Source organism: Somniosus microcephalus, chromosome 7, assembly GCF_052327205.1.
Source record: "Somniosus microcephalus isolate GS21.2 chromosome 7, FLI_Smic_1.0, whole genome shotgun sequence".
Lineage (NCBI taxonomy): Eukaryota > Metazoa > Chordata > Chondrichthyes > Squaliformes > Somniosidae > Somniosus > Somniosus microcephalus.
This window is the reverse complement of record NC_140993.1, coordinates 275,515,952-275,533,393: the sequence shown is the minus strand read 5'-3', so window position 1 is coordinate 275,533,393 and position 17,442 is coordinate 275,515,952. Positions and strand designations below refer to the sequence as shown.

Genomic DNA, 17,442 nt, shown 5'->3' with positions numbered 1-17,442 from the left:
TTTAAAGGTTTGTATGAACCTCTCAGCCAATCCATCTGTGGCTGGATGATACGGGGCAGATGTGTAATGCCTTGCCCCATTCCTTTTCATAAATCTTCGAAACTCTTCGGACACAAACTGTGGTCCGTTATCAGAGCAAATCTGCTCTGGCAAGCCGTTCCTGGCAAAAATGGTCCGTAGGACTGCAATAGTTTTCTCCGTGGTGGTGGAGGACATTTTGATCGCCTCAGGCCATTTCGAGTGCACATCCACGGCTATTAAAAACATTGAGTCCATGAATGGACCAGCAAAATCAATATGCACCCGTTGCCATGGAGATGAGGGCCACTCCCATGGGTGTAGAGGGGCATGTGGTGGTGCATTTTGGACCTTCTGGCATCCTGAGCAGCTCTTTGTCAGGTCCTCGATTTGCTGATCGATTCCCGGCCACCACACATAAGCAAGGCTTTTCATTTTCACCCCTCCCAGGTGACCTTCGTGAAGCTCATTGAGCACTCTCTCCCTTAACTTGGGTGGAATTACCACTCGGGATCCACACATCAAGGTCCCCTGGCATACTGACAGCTGTTCTCTTCTGGATGAGAATGCTGGCAACAGTGAGTCGCCATGTGCTGGCCATCCCTTCACCGTCAAATCATATACCCGCGACAGTGTCGGGTCATTTCGGGTCTCCTTCTCTATATCAGTTACTGGCAGTTAGTTACTGGCAAGCATTCAATTATAGTCGAATGAAATATTTCGACAGGATCCACTGCTGGTCCTTCCTCTGCAGAAGGCAGAGGCAGGCGTGATAGCCCATCAGCGTTTCCATGCTGTTTTGTGCCCTTATACTCGATTTCATATTGGTGTGCCCCTAGAAAAAGGGACCATCTTTGTAGCCGTTGCGCAGTCATCACCGGAACACCTTTCTTTGGATTAACGATGGAGACAAGTGGTTGGTGGTCAGTCAGCAAGGTGAACTTCTGCCCGTGCAGATAGTGGTTGAACTTTTTCACTCCCCACACTAGGCTGAGGGCCTCCCTGTCAATCTGGGCGTAGTTACGCTCGGCTGAGGTTAGTGACCGAGACGCAAAGGCTACTGGACTCTCCGAGCCGTCCGGGAATTTGTGCGAGAGCACCGCTCCAATGCCATAGGGTGATGCATCACACGTCAACCGAATTGGTAGTGCTGGGTTGAAATGAGCCAACACCTCTTGATGTGATCAATGCTTTGCTCTTCTGGAAAGCTCATTTACATTCGTCACTCCACTTCCATGGTACCCCCGTTTGCAGTAGGGTGTTCAGTGGGTGTAGTACGGTAGACAAATTTGGCAAGAACTTATGGTAGTAGTTCACCAGCCCGAGGAACGACCTCAGTTGTGACACATTTTCCGGTGCTGGAGCCTTGACTACTGCCTCAATCATTTCAGGGGACTTATGTAACCCCTCTATCAATAACGTGGCCACAATACGAGATCTGCTTCTGGAAAAACGAGCATTTGTGGCGATTAGCTCGGAGCCCATATTCCTTCAATCTAGTGAGCACCTGCTCCAGGTTGGCGAGATGATCACTGTCATTTTCGCCCGTGACCAGGATGTCATCCAAATAACACTGGGTCCCTGGAATCCCTTGCAGGACTTGTTCCATTGCCCTTTGCCAAATAGCCGGAGCTGATGCTACCCCGAACACCAGCCGGTTGTATTGGTAGAGACCTTTATGAGTGTTGATCGTGAGGTACTGTTTCGAGGCTTCTTCTACCTCCATTTGTAGGTACGCCTGGGCCAGATCAATCTTAGTGAAGCGTTTCCCTCCAGATAGCGAGGCGAAAATATCTTCAATCCACGGAAGCGGATATTGTACAGTGTGAAGGACTGGGTTCACTGTCACCTTAAAGTCCCCACAGATGCGAACCTTCTTTGGTTCCCCAGGCGTATTACTCAACGACCTCTTCATTACAGGAAAGATGGGTGTAGCCCACTCGCTCCAGTCCACTTTGGACTGTACTCCTGAACGTTCCAAACCTTCCAGCTCTGCTTCAATGGCTGGGCGGATCGCATAAGGTACCGGTCTGGCCTTAAAAAACTTTGGGCTTGCATTTTCCTCTATTTTGATCATCGCTGTTATGCCTTTTAGTGTTCTGAGTCCCTGCTGGAACACTTCTTGTGCGTCAATTAGCATTTTTGACAGTCGTCCAGGTGTGACGTCGTCATCCTTTTTGGCATCTACAGTCAGTGCTTGTATGGAATGCCAATCTAGCTGTATCTTCCGGATCCATTCACGTCCTAGTAGTGGTGGTCCTCCATCTGGCAATACATATAGGTCCATTTTTGGTGTTTCCTTGCCGTTATATATAACGTTCACCCTTATTTTTCCTTTTGGGGTAGACTTTTTGCCCCGTGTAAGTCTTCAAGACAATCTTTGTATCAAGGGTATATGTGAGAATAGCCGCTTGTAGTCCCTTCGGTTTATGACTGTTAGGGCTGATCCTGTGTCCAATTCCATTTTCACTTGGACTCCTGCTATCTTGAGCGTGACCCAGATAGTTTGGTGATCCTCCGTTTTGATCACATTATGTAGTTTCAGACAACCCAGCTCCTTGCTTCCGGAGTCTGTATCACTCTTCTGTTCGTCTGAACTACTCTCCGTCACCTTATGTACCTTCTTGGACTTCTCCTGTGGAGATTTCTTGCTGCTGGTTTTCTTTCCCAATCTGCAGACTCTTGCTATGTGTCCTACTTTTTCACACTGTCTGCACACTTTGTCCTTGAACCAGCAATCATTATGGTCGTGTGTTGTTCTGCCGCAGCGATAGCACTTCACTGTTCCGTATGACATTTCATTTGTGCCATATTCTTGCGGTCTCCGTTGTATCTCTGCAGCGCCCAGTGCTGCTGCTTCATGTGATACTGCAATGCTGAAAGCTTTGTCCAGCATAAGATCCTTTTCTGATAGAAGCTGTTTCTGGGTTCCTTCACTTTGAAGCCCACACACAAACTTGTCCCTTAAAGTATCTGCTAGTCCCGTTCCAAACTGGCAGTGTTTTGATAGCTTGCGCAGTTCCGTTAAATACTCAGCATTACTTTCATCTTTATGCTGGTTCCTTTTGTGAAACTTAAATCTTTCTGCTATCAGCAGCGGTGTGGGGTTTAAGTGGTCCTGTAGGATTGACACGGTTTTCAAAATCCTTTTCTACTGGCTTCTCTGGGGTTACTAGGTTTCGTAGTAAGCCATACGTTTTTGCACCCATTGAATTCAACAATACCAGCGCTTTCTTGTCATCAGCCACTTCATTCGCCTTGCAGTATACTTCTATGCGTTCGACATATGTCGTCCAATCTTCGACTTCATTGTCGAACGCTGTGATACTGCCACTCTTCGGCATTTTTGGGTGTGGTTAGACTGGCTTAAAATGGCGTCTCCCGCGCTGCTGCCAACGCCGCTCTCGGCGGTCCTCGTTGCAAATGGCGATGCCCTGTGGGTTTCGTGCGCCGCTCTCTGCGGTCCTCGTGGCAATGGCAGCGTCTCGTGTTTTCCTGCGCGCCTCTCTCCCCCGTTGACGGTGCTCGGCCCTTGACCACCGGCTGTGCTCTGCTCTCTCTCGCCTCTCTCCCTCGTTGACGCTGCTCGGTCCTGAACACCGGCTGCACCCCGCGCGCTCTGCCCTCTCTCTCTCCCCCGTCGACGCTGCTCGGCCTTTTTCTGTGTCGCTCGGTCGGGCTCTAGCCTGTCGCTGTCCGGGAAGGGTCTGCGCAGTACCTGTTGCCAGCCCGTTTCGCTGGACCACCGTGACTGGAAAGCCAAGCCTGGCTCTTGACAGCCTCCCCTGCGATGCTCAAATCTCCGCTGGATGACTGGGTGGCTGCCCGTGGTCGACGCCCGTGCCTCCGGACTCGACCCTCCCCCACCGTTCTCCAGGAGCGAATCCCTGGGAGGTGATGCAGAGTTGCAGGTAGGTTCGAACTTGCTCGTCGCCACTGTTACGTCCGTGTAATAATAAGAAAAGGACTGCAGAGAACGGTACAACAGGTGTTTACTCAACGTGGTTCAAACTGCAACTGAAACAACAGATTACTACTCAGCGTTATACACAGGTGTGGTCACTGCCAGTACTACAGTATACATGATGAGCTGTAGAAAGTAGTTCCCCCCTTAAAGGTACATACATTACAATGTTCATGTAGGAAAACTGCTGTCGGAAAACCCTGCCAGCGTAAGGTCTGCTGTGGCGACGTCTGTAGGCCCTCCTCCGTCTGGCCATGCCCGCCCCCCTCTCCCAGCGTCTCAGTGCCCTTTCCAGATGATTCAGCAGCAGGACATTCCCCTCCAATGCAGCCCCCATAATAAGTGCCCACAGGAAGGTTCCCCGTTGTCAAGGCTCACCAACAGCAAGGTGATGGTCAGAAGGCTGAAGATCGTCTGCCTGCGCTGGCTCAGTGGTCAAATGGCTCTGTGTACAGCTCAGCAACTCTTTGTAGCTCTCAAGGAAGCTGTGCTCCAAAAATCGCTGCCGCTTTTAAACCACACCAGTCCCCTTTAAATAACGCTCCGCCAACCCGAGAGCGACTTGGTAAGGTCCAGGTAAGCTGTCACTATTAGCACCAGGCGCTACGGAGGGGGGCGCCACTGAATTTCTGGTCCAGGGCGCCCAAAAGGCGTTGCACACTCAAATTATATCATAATCAGCCAGCGCCCATGAGCGGGCGCTAAGATTTAGCGCCGGCGCTAAATGCATGCTCAATATGGGGCGAGGTGCAAGGCGCCTTGCGCCCGCCTGGAAATTGGCTATCGCCCCACTTCTCGGGCTCTTTAGGCATTAATCGATGGCGCTAACAACTGAATTTCTCCCCCAATCTGTTTTACTGGTATTGGTTATTTTGTGGTATAAAAATATGAATCAATGAACTATTGAAAGCAGAAAACATTGATTTTATGACTCAACACAAAGTGGGTCACTCATTGAATGTTTTGCATATTCAGTGGCTCTCTCGTGTTTTATCCTTTTTTTTTTTACATACCTTACCATCTGAAGTGTAAGCTATTAACTTGATTTCATCTAGTGCTTGTGCCTTGCATGATTGTCTCAACATGTCATTACAAAGTACTTCTAATTGTTCAGCCTCCAGTTATCAGTTACTGCATTATACAAATTGATTTTGATGCCTTTAGTTAATGTTGGCCTTATGGACTTCAGTGACTTGCACCTTGATTATCAGAACAGTCAAATAGTTGAGATCTGCAAGTACAGGAAACTCTCGTTTAAACGGCACCTGAATATCCGGAATTCTCTATTAACCGGCAAAATTCATACTCCGAAAACACCTCAATAACCGGAATTGTTGCCGTGTCCGTGTCCGAGTCTCCGGCGGTGGCCGAGTTAGTCAGTGGGGGTAGTTCTCCAAACTGCCACTACTCGGCTTCTTGGCGCTGTCGGAAGTCGGAACACCTCAATGACAGGAGTCTGACTCTTTGTTTGTTAAAAATAGCCTCGGTAGATAACCCTCTCCGTCATCCGGAATTTTTAATCAACCGGTCCCGTCAGTGCCGGATACCAGAGAGTTTCCTGTATTGTGCTGTATACACATTGTACCACAGTATGTATTCTAATCTGTAGGTCCAGGAAACTTTCTTAATGTGGTAAGATGATAAGTTGTAGTAATTCCTGAGTTCTGTTCTGTTTCTGTAAAGTGAGCTACATAATCTGTGCTTGATCAGTTTTGCATGTTTAATTCCTGCCTTGTAAACTAAAATTGTCTTGTGTTGCAGGAGGCTTCGAAAACCATCCGTTTTGTAAACTGAACAAAATAATTCCAGGTAAGTGTACTGTTGTGTATATGTGATTTAATTTGTAAAAATTAAGTATGTATGGGTGTTCTGCGTGCTGATATTAAATGTTTCTTAATTTTGCTTATGTAGCTAGTTGCTGTATTTCACAGCATTTACGTTGATTAAAATCAGCTTGAATTTGCTGATTGAAAAGTTGTACGATAACTATTACATTCAATTAATGCATTGTTCTGAAATTCTTATCTTGCTATTCAGTTCATATTACAGTTGAAAATGAGATACATACTATGAAATGCTATTGAGCAATGAAAACGAGCAGATTCTTGCATAAAATAGCAGGGATTTTTCCGATTGGGATTACATGATTTGTATGTGCAAATTGGACAATGCTGATTGAGAAACTGGGAGGAGATTCAAGAATAACAGAGGATTGATGCATGTTGAAGTTCTTATTCCCAAAAGAGGCTGGGACAGAACCAATGGTACCATGAAGATATATGAATGCCCTAACAACTGTAATATAGGATGCCTCCTCACAAGCTCCACAATCACAGTATATCATGCTTTCTTTGGCACTGTATGAAGAATGGCATGCCAGGATGATCAAAAGCCAGTGTGTCCTAATTGGCTGCAACTATCAAGATGCCACCAATGATCTCTGCAGACCCTGGCAAATCTATCTGTCTTCACAGTGTCTGTCATCAGAGAACTAGATGCAAAGCTTTGCCATCTGCAGCAAGGCCACCTGCAGTTACCATGCAGTGTAGAGCTGACACAACCAATGATGGTCAATGCAACAGTCAGTGTGGCTTGAAACGTGGCTCCACCTGCATGCTGCAGTGCTGACCAATTGGGTGGGTGTGGTGGTGAAGCCATGGAGTGGTAAAAAGGGCAATCCTCCTTGCAACCACCTCCTGTAGCAGCACAATCACTTCAGCAGCCACCAACAGGAGCCAGGCTGCTCTGATACTTGCCTGCAGATTTGCATCTGCACCATGGATTTCCCTTCCCCTCACTTTTGTCTACTGTTAGATCCGTGGTTCAGTGGATAAATAATTACACGGATGCTGTACATAAACAAATAACAGGTCTTTACTGGAGGAGGGTAATCTCTAGACTGGGGTACAGAGGCATGCGCACAGCTTATATACCGGTGTGGTTACTGCCGGTACTACAGTATACAGGAGCTGTAAAAAGTAGTTCTGACTTAAAGCACATACACTACATCTACCACTTCTTAGATCCTCTTCCGTCAGCATTGGCGAAGGCTGTAAATAGGTTCAGGTGCCTTTTGAGATTTTCTAAGAGCTTTCAGAATTTCCGTCTGCAAATGTGGCACTTCTTTCATTGTTCCCATTCCCTTATATTTGACTGACTAATATTTTGCTCCTGCCACTATTGTCCTCCCTGCATGTAGAGCTTTCCTGAATTATGATAACGAGCTAACCTTGGAAAACTGGGGGTAATTTAATACACACGTGGTGGAAAATTCATTTCTAACTTTGGGTATAATCTGCGTTCATCTCTGAAAATCCCTCTGAATGTGTCTCAACTGGACAAAATCTTTTTAGTAGATAAATAACCAGGTAAGTATTACCATATTGGGCCAAATCTTGCTGTAGGAGGGCGTCTAACAGTAATTTAGACTACTGTTATTTGTGGAGGATGTTTCATTTAAAGGATGAGGACGATCCTACAAGGTCTATTCTCCTCTTCATGCTTCTCCAGTTGTTTTGATCTAAATAGGGAAAGGCTGTGAGGACAGGTGAGTAAAATTGCTGCCTACCTGTGGGTCATAGCTTGTCACTTCTTCAGTAATTTTAAAATCCAAAGAGCTATTTCAAAATTAACCAAAATCCCCCTCAAAAATGTTGTGCATTTCAAGTTGATCAAGTAAGTATTTCTGTTACTGTTTGACCATTTTCTGATGGTGCAAAGCAGAACAAAGCTATTTTGTGTTACAAAAATAGTGCTACATTTATGAAAACGGCTTCCTTTTACTTTCCAGCATCCCTTGCATGGATGTATGTCGTTCTCATGTCATTCTGTTTTTTGATTTACTCAAATCATGTCAGTTTACACCTTTTTGTTTGTCTTTCCACATTTTAAAATGTTTTCCCCAATAATTTCTCCCGTGTTAAGATGACTGGGAAATTATCTTTCATACAATGGCTTTTAGAAAGCGCTCCGATCATTTGTATCCATTCACTATTTAAGTTTTTATTTTGTTTTGAAAATCTGAGGTGTGACCAGTCCCCGAGAAGGAAGAGTTTATAGAGTGTACATTTACAATCATTGATGCAAATTTGTTTCATACCTATGCTACAGTAATTCTGCAAATGCAGCCTGAATCTAGACTCCGGGTCCAATCTGATTCTGGAGCAATGGGGGGGACTCGGTCTGGAGCCAGGCTGGGCCTTAACTCTACATTTACACAATGCAAATTTAGTGTCGGTTTGGAGTGAAAGTCACTTTGCACTGCACCGATGTTAAACTTGTAGTGTAAATGCACTCATTTAAATCTCTGCCTTGGCTACTCTCTTCCTATTACCTTACCAGAATTTTAATTCATCCAGATTCTTTCATCATTTAATTGTTTTCTGTAAAAGGCCAATAGTTTCCCTTGGATTTAGGATTTTACAGAACAAAATCTTACTTTACATCTTTGGGGGAGGGGGGGGAAGGTTATGACAGTTTCTGGTATCTGTTGATCAGCTCAAGTCACTGTACAGAGTTTCCACCAACAAGAAGGAATTTTGGGAGACGGTGTGCTGAAATTGCATTCTGTTGCATTAAAACTTGATCAGTCTTTTAAAGGGCCTGCCATTTAGGAAATGCATATTGACAGTGGCAACTGCTTAATACAATCACTGTGGTACAATTGTTTAGATCACAAATTCTTCTTTGATTCAGTGAACTGGTGATCACAGTAGCTAATTTCTACCTTTTCATCGATTTAGTAATCCGGTAACTTAATACTTAATACTTACCTACTACCAGTGTGAGCGGAGAGAGCGAGCCTGAGCGGAAACCATACGAGAGGACAACAGATAAAAGTGGAGAACCAGCGGCAGAGAGTCGGTGAGAGCGCAAGCAGTATGTGGAAATCTGAAAAAGAAATTCAGAAGTGATGTCACTGCTGTGGAGCGAGTGGATTGGTGGGTAACAGATCATGTTCTTCGAGTAAAAAGCAGCGAGAGAGAGAGCGCAGCCTAAGAGTCAAAAGCGGCAGGAGAGAGAGAGTGGCCCGAGCGTGTCAGGGAGAGGTAAAAAACACCTAATGTGGCGTCAGCACAAGGGAAGGAGCTGATTGGTGAGTTTTTTTTGTCCAGATCAGGGACAATTCTTAGTTTGTTTCTGATAAGTAGTCTAATAGAGGCATGGCAGGTCACCTGTGCCATGAGGGAACTCCAGGACGCTTCTCGTATCCTGGGCAATCACGTGCAGGAAGTGCCGTCAGCTGGAGGAGGTTGAGCTCTGAGTTTCGGAGCTTAGGCCGCAGCTGGCGTCACTGCAGTGCGTCTGCGAGGCTGAGTACTACGTGGATAGCACGTGGTCACCCCGCAGCTTAAGTGCGTGCAGGCAGAGAGGAAATGGGTGACTGCCAGACATATAAGGACCAGGCAGGTAGTGTAGGAGTCTCCTGAGCACGTCTTGCTCTCTAACCGGCATGAAGACGATGGTTCCTCTGGGGAGTACAGCCAGCGCCAAGTCCACGCTATCATGGGTGGCTCAGCTATACTGGGGGGGGAGGGCAGTGCTAGCGAGAACAGAAATAGGAGGATAGTGCAGATGACTGCATGGCTGGAGAGATGGTGCAGGAGGGAGGGCTTTAGATTCCTGAGGCATTCGAACAGGTTCAGGAGGAGATGGGGCCTGTACAAGCCGGATGGGTTGCACCTCAGCAGGGCCGGGACCAATATCGTCGCAGGAGGTTTGCTAGTGTTGTTGGGGAGGGTTTATACTAGCTTGGCTGGGGGTTGGGAACCTGAGCATAGATTTCAAAGAGAGAAAAGCAAAGCTGGAAATTAATAAGCATGTTTGGAAGTTAGAGGAAACAGGCTAGAAAATAGACAACAAGGGAGTTTGGCAGTGCTTAATGGTATTTACTTTAATGCAATGAATCTAGTGACTAAGGCAGATCGGAGAATCTTAGAAAGTTACAGCACAGAAGGAGGCCATTTCGGCCTACCGCCGGCCAACAAGGAGCTATCCAGCCTAATCCCACTTCCCAGCTCTTGGTCCGTAGCCCTGCAGGTTAGAGCATCCCAAGTGCACATCCAAGTACGTTTTAAATGTGGTTAGGGTTCCTGCCTCTACCACCCTTTCAGGCAGTGAGTTCCAGACCCCCACAACCCTCTGGGTGAAGAGATTTCCCCTCAAATCCCCTCTAAACCTTCCCCCAATTACTTTAAATCTGTGCCCCCTGGTTTTTGACCCCTCTGCTAAGGGAAATAGTTCCTTTCTATCCACTTTATCTATGCCCCTCATAATTTTATACACCTCAATAAGGTCTCCCCTCAGCCTCCTCTGTTCCAAGGAAAACAGACCCAGCCTATCCAGTCTTTCCTCATAGCTAAGATTCTCAACTCACGGCAACATCCTTATAAATCTCCTCTGTACCCTCTCTAGTGCAATCACATCTTTCCTGTAATGTGGTGACTAGAACTGCACGCAGTACTCTAGCTGAGGCCTAACTAGTGTTTTATACAGTTGAAGCATAACCCCCCTGCTCTTGTATTCTATGCCATGGCTAATAAAGGCAAGCATTCCATATGCCGCCTTAACCACCTTATCTACTTGGCTTGCTACCTTCAGGGATCCGTGGACATGCACTCCAAGGTCCCTTTGTTCCTTTACACTACTCAGTGTCCTACCATTTAATGTGTATTCCCTTTCCTTGTTAGCCCTCCCCAAATGCATTACCTCACACTTCTCCGGATTGAATTACATTTGCCATTGTTCTGCCCACCTGACCAATTTTTTGATGTCTTCCTGCAGTCTACAGCTTCCTTCTTCAGTATCAACCACACAGCCGATTTTAGTATCATCTGCAAACTTCTTAATCATACCCACTATATTCAAATCTAGATCATTGATATATACCACAAATAGCAAGGGACCTAGTACTGAGCCCTGCGGAACCCCACTGGAAACAGCCTTCCAGTCACGAAAACACCCATCAACCATTACCCTCTGCTTCCGAGCCAGTTTTGAATCCAACTTGACACTTTCCCTTGGATCTCATGGGCTTTTAACTTCATGGACAGTCTGCCATGTGGAACCTTATCAAAATCCTTGCTGAAGTCCGTATACACTACATCAAATTCACTACCCTCTTCTACCCTCCTTGTTAACACCTCAAACAATGTAATCAAGTTTGTCAGATACGACCTTCCCTTAACAAATCCGTGCTGACTATCCTTGATTAATCCGTGTCTTTCTAAATGAAGATTTATCCTGTCCTTCAGAATTCTTTCCAATAATTTTCCCACCACCGAGGTTAGGCTGACTGGCCTGTAATTACTCGGTCTATCCTTTTCTCCCTTTTTAAACAAGGGTGCCACATTAGCAGTCCTCCGGCACCACACCTGAAGCCAGAGAGGATTGAAAAATGATGGTCTTCTATTTCTTCGGTTAACAGCCTGGGATACATTTCATCTGGGCCTGGGGATTTATCCACTTTTAAAGCTGCTAAACCCCTTAATACTTCCTCTCTCTCTCTCTCTCTCTCTGTTTATTTCATCTAATATTTCACACTCCTTCCCCCTGATAGCAATGTCTGCTTCACCCCTCTCCTTTGTGAAAACAGACGCAAAGTATTCATGAAGAACTCTACCGACGTCTCCCGCCTCCACACACAGATTACCCTCATGATCTCTAATAGGCCCTACCCTTTCTTTAGTTATCCTCTTACTCTTAATATATTTATGAAACATCTTTGGGGATTCCTTGATTTTACTTGCCAAGAATTTTTCATGCTCTCTCTTTGCTTTCCTAATATCCTTTTTAATTGCACCCCTGCACTTTCTGTACTCCTCTAAAGATTCTGGAGTATTTAGCCCTCGGTATCTATCATATGCCTCCCTTTTTTTCTTTATCCTACCCTGTATGTCTCTAGATTTGTTAGTCTTTCCTTTTTTCTTTAAGGGCACATGTTTGGTCTGAACCCTCCGGATCGCCTCCTTGAATGCCTCCCACTGCTCTGACACTGATTTACCTTCAAGTAGCTGTTTCCAGTCCACTATGGCTAAATCCCCTCTGAGCTTAGCAAAATTTGCTTTTCCCCAATTTAGAATTTTTATTCCTGGTCTATCTTTGTCCTTTTCCATAACTACCTTAAATCTAACAGAATTATGGTCACTAGCACCAAAATGCTCCCCCACTGATACGCCTTCTACCTGCCCAGCTTCATTCCCTAAAACTAAGTCCAGAACAGCCCCCTCCCTTGTTGGGCTTGCTACATACTAACTAAATAGTTCTGATGGATGCATTTTAGGAATTCCGCACCTTCTGTACCCTTCACACTCATTTTATTCCAGTTAGTATTGAGGTAGTTTAAATCCCCTACTATTACTGCCCTATAATTTTTGCACTTCTCAGAAATTTGTCTACATATTTGTTCTTCTATCTCCCTCTCGCTGTTTGGGGGTCTGTAGTACACTCCCAGCAGTGTGATCGCCCCTTTTTTGTTTTTCAATTCGACCCAAAAGGCCTCGTTTGATGATGCCTGCAACAGATCATCCCTCCTCACAGCTGTAATAGTTTCTTCAATCAATACAGCGACGCCCCCTCCCCTTTTACCTCCCTCTCTATCCAGTCTGAAAATCCTGTAACCAGGAATGTTGAGCTGCCATACCTGCCCCTCTTTCAGCCACGTCTCTGTAATAGATATTGTAGTGTATGTGCCTTTAAGAGCCCCATGTGTGCTGTAATGCCGGTAATGGCCACTCGGGCTATATAAGCCTGTATATTGTGTTATATCCGTTAGTACCCCTCCTGACTTGGCTTAGTAAACACCTATGAACCAACTCCTGTCTTCAGTGTCTCTATCAACACACGGACACTACAGTGGCGACGAAGTGGAAACGGACTTACCTGCAATTTGGCAGCACCTCAAGGACATCGATTCCTCGGGCGTCCAGAAGACTCAAGAAAGTGAAAGAAGCTGTGGTTTCACCAGCTGGCCAAGCTGGTGGCAGGTACTGCGCTAATCCTTCCTGGGCATCAGGCTGGGGCTCCAGCGGCTGGCTCTACAGCTGGGACAAGCAGTGAAATCGGAGACAAGCAATATCAGACGGAGAGGGAGCACTCGGGAGACGGCTGGCACTGCAAGCAGGTCAGCGTTCAGACCGAGAGAGAAAGTCCGGCGGGAACGAGTCTCCAACTGTAAATAAATAAATAAATAAAAAAAGAACGGAAACCGCAGGAAACAGCGTTGTCATCGGCAGCAGCGGCGGGAAGCGCCATATCTTTTCTGCAGAAAAGAAAGAAAAGCGCGGGAAGCGCCATATCTTTCCTAAGATGCCTAAGCCTGGCAATATTGATGCTTTTGATAACGAGATAGAGGATTGGACCACATGTGGAAAGAGTAGAGGTATATTACACTGCAAATGGAATAGAAGATGAAAAAAAAGCTTCAGTACTGCTGAATCTAATGGGCGCAAAGACATACGGGCTGTTACGAAATTTAATCACTCCAGCCATACCAAAGGACAAGGATTTTAAAGAAATTGTTGATACCCTGCAGGAGCACTTAAACCCAACACCGCTGCTGATAGCGGAACGATTCAAATTCTTCAAGAGAAATCAACACAAGAATGAAAGTAACGCTGATTACCTCACCGAATTAAGAAAGCTATCAAAACACTGCCAATTCAGGGCAGGACTAGCAGATTATCTTCGAGACAAATTCGTCTGCAGTCTCTTAAGTGAAGGAACACAGAAAAGGCTGCTTTCTGAAAAAGATTTAACACTGGACAAGGCTTTCAGTATGGATGTATCATACGAAGCAGCAGCACGAGGAGCTGCAGAGATACAACAAAAGACACAGGACTTTGGCACCCATGAAATGACACAGGGTTTCGAAAGATGTTATCGCTGTGGCAGATCCACCCATAACCAGAGCGACTGCTGGTTCAAGGACAAAGTATGCAGGCAATGCGGAAAGATTGGACACATTGCACGGGTATGCCGATCTGGACAAAATAAATCCACAGACAGGAAAAAAAAAAATCAATAAAGAAAAGTACAGAAAGGTACAAATGATGACGGACAGTAGCTCCGAAGACCAGAAGAGCGATAGCGACTCCGAAAACAAGAGACTAAGCTGTCTCAAATTACATAATGTACTTGCCAAAGATGATTACCAGACCATTTGGGTTACCCTCACGATAGCAGGGTCCCCAGTTAAAATGGAGCTAGATACAGGATCAGCTCTGACCGTCATAAATCGACGGGATTACGAGAGGCTATTTCCGCATATACCTTTAAAAGACACATCCATTATCTTAAAAACCTATACGGGGCAGAAAGTATACCCCAAAGGAAAAATAAGGGTGCCTGTTGTATACAACGGCAAGGAAATACAAAAGTTGTATTTATACATTCTACAAGATGGTGGCCCACCGCTGTTAGGACGTGAATGGATCAGGAAAATACGTTTAGACTGGCACTCCATTCAGGCACTGACGGTGACCAGTAAGAAAAAAAACGATGATGACGTCATACCTGAACGATTAAAAGACATCTTGGCCAACGCCAAAGAAGTGTTTCAAGAGAAACTAGGAACCTTGAAAGGCATCACCGCCTCAATAAAAGTGGAAGATGCAGCAATTCCCAAGTTTTTTAAAGCAAGACCAGTGCCATACGCAATTCGTCCAGCAGTCGAGGCAGAGCTGGAGAATTTAGAAAATGCAGGCGTATTATCCAAAATAGATTGCAGCGAGTGGGCAACACCCATCGTTCCAGTCATGAAGAAAGCATTGAATAATAATAAATCTGAAGAACAGAGAAAAATTCGCATCTGTGGGGACTTCAAGGTGACGGTAAACCCGGTCCTTCACACGGTACAGTATTCTCTTCCGAGGATAGAAGATATTTTCGCCTCACTATCCGGAGGGAAACGTTTCACCAAAATTGACTTGGCACAGGCATATCTACAGATGGAGGTTGAAGAGGCCTCTAAAAGAAAATATCTCATGATAAATACACACAAAGGTCTGTACCAGTACAGTCGACTAGTTTTCGGAGTAGCATCCGCTCCAGCTATCTGGCAAAGAGCTATGGAGCAAGTCCTCCAAGGGATTTCAGGTACTCAATGCTACCTAGACGACATCCTTGTAACAGGAGAAAACAACAACGAGCACCTTGCCAATTTGGAGCAGGTGCTCACTAGGCTGAGAGAACGGGGCCTACGAGCAAATCGCCCCAAGTGCGAATTTTTCCGAAATCAAATTTCATATTGTGGCCACATAATAAATAAGGAAGGGTTGCATAAGTCACCTGAAAAAATTGAAGCGGTCATAAAAGCCCCAGCACCTGAAAATGTTTCACAATTAAGGTCGTTCCTGGGATTAATAAATTACTATCATAAATTTTTACCAAACTTATCAACTCTTCTACACCCTCTTAATGAACTGCTAGAAACAGGAGTAATTTGGAAATGGAACGAAGACTGTAAACGTGCCTTCCATAAATGCAAAGACTTAATCACATCCAAAGAAGTTTTGGCTCATTACAACCCATCACTGCCAATCAGACTGGCGTGCGATGCATCCTTTTACGGCATAGGAGCAGTATTATCGCATAAATTCCCTGATGGCTCGGAACGGCCGATAGCTTTTGCGTCATGCTCATTGAACTCAGCTGAGCGTAACTATGCCCAAATCGACAGGGAAGCACTCAGCCTGGTATGGGGAGTGAAGGAATTCAACCATTACCTACACGGACAAAAATTTACCTTGTTGACTGACCATCAACCCCTCATCTCCATATTCAACCCTAAAAAGGGTGTTCCCATTATGACAGCGCAAAGGCTACAGAGGTGGTCCCTTTTTCTAGGGGCACACCAATACAACATAGAATACAAAGGATCAAAACAGCATGGGAATGCTGACGGTTTATCGCGCCTACCGTTGCCAACGGTAGAAGAGGCACCTACAGTAGACCCAGTGGAGATGTTCCACTCTACCATAGTGGACTTGGCTCTGGCTGCACTCCCCAGAGGAATCATCACCCTCACCAGTACTCAGCACCGAATACTGGTTGGTGAGCAAGATGGGCTCAGGGGACTCCTGCACTTCCTGCCTGAACCACCTCTTCTGTCTGAAGGTCACCCATTCCCTCTCTGCCTGCACACTCTTAAGCTGCGGGGTGACCACCTCCCGAAACGTGCTATCCACGTAGCTCTCAGCCTCACGGATGCACAGCAGTGACTGCAGCCGCCGCTCAAGCTCCGTAACCTGGTGCTCGAGCTGCTGTAGCTGACGACACTTCCCGCACATGTGGTCGCCCAGACCACGGGGGGTGTCCAGGACTTCCCACATGGCACAGGATGTGCATTCCACGGGTGTGAGCTGCCCTGCCATACCTCTAATTAACAGACTATTTACTAACCTAGCTGGAATAAACTTAAAAACTTTAAGAAAGCCAAGTAAAAACACTTACCAGATGCTCACCAATCAGCTCCCTCACCTAGTGCCGACGTCACTTTTGACTTCTGACCTCCCTCTTTGAAAATTCTGCCGGTGCTGAGTTGGTGCCTCACCGCTCCTCCCAGATCCGCACTGCTGCCGCTGCTGCGGGGCCTACCTGTGCCTCAGGCTCTCTTTATACCGCCGCCTCGCCGCTCCTCCCAGGTCCGCTCTGCTGCTGCTGCTGCTGATGAGCGAGAGCACAGATAGACATGTGAAAGAATGATATAGCTGATGTAAGAAAAAGGAGTCTTACCATCAAGTAACTTTAAAGTAAGCTTTAAGTAACTTATAAACACACTATATACAAGACAGGTCTTTACCATGCCTCTGGTAGAAGCCTCTTACAATACTGAACAGTCCAGTATTTATACCAGTCCAACAGGAAGTGACATGACAGGAAGTGAGGTATGTACACAGTTCATAGTTCACAGTTCACAGGAAGTGATGACATAACTTCCCGGAAGTAGTTGTTATTATCACATTCTTCCCTCCTGCAGGAGGAGGAGGCTGTGGTCTACCTTTTGTTCCGCAGCCGCCGAATAAGGAAGAGTCGCACCCGTTTGGATTCCCGTCATAGAGGGTCGCTGGTCCGCTTACATGCGGTTGGCCATTGGTCAGAGTCTGTGTGGCCTGGATTGCCCTGTGAAGGGTCGGGGAGATCATGGCTTCGTGTACGAGCCCCAATAGGTTCAAAGTCGGACTGCCTCTGTTCAGAGGGAGGTGCAGAGCTGGTCTGTGGTGGATCAGTACTTTCATGTGCGGTACTGGGAGGGTCGCAACTTTGAGTACGGGGTTCTACCGGCACTAAGCTAGTTGGTGTCCGATCAGGATCCTGGAGAGGGGTACCCGATAGGTCCCAAGAGTTTCCTGGTGAAATGCCATCACCCGATGTCCCACTAGGTCCTGGTGGACAGGGAGCCAGATCCCGTAATGATACGGTAGATTCTCGGCCGTCGGAATATCGTATGTTTGCATAGGTGG

General features: G+C 46.2%; 1 protein-coding gene across 9 annotated transcripts in view; it reads left to right on the top strand.

Moving 5' to 3' along the window:
- LOC147115349 (cAMP-regulated phosphoprotein 21-like) overlaps window positions 1–17,442 on the top strand; it is a 789,554-nt gene that overhangs the window by 113,190 nt on the left and 658,922 nt on the right. For all 9 annotated transcript variants that reach the window (XM_085993832.1, XM_085993820.1, XM_085993830.1 and 6 more), the window contains exon 2: window positions 5,744–5,791. The gene's annotated coding sequence lies outside the window, so the exon portion shown is untranslated. The remainder of the gene's footprint in view (window positions 1–5,743; window positions 5,792–17,442) is intronic.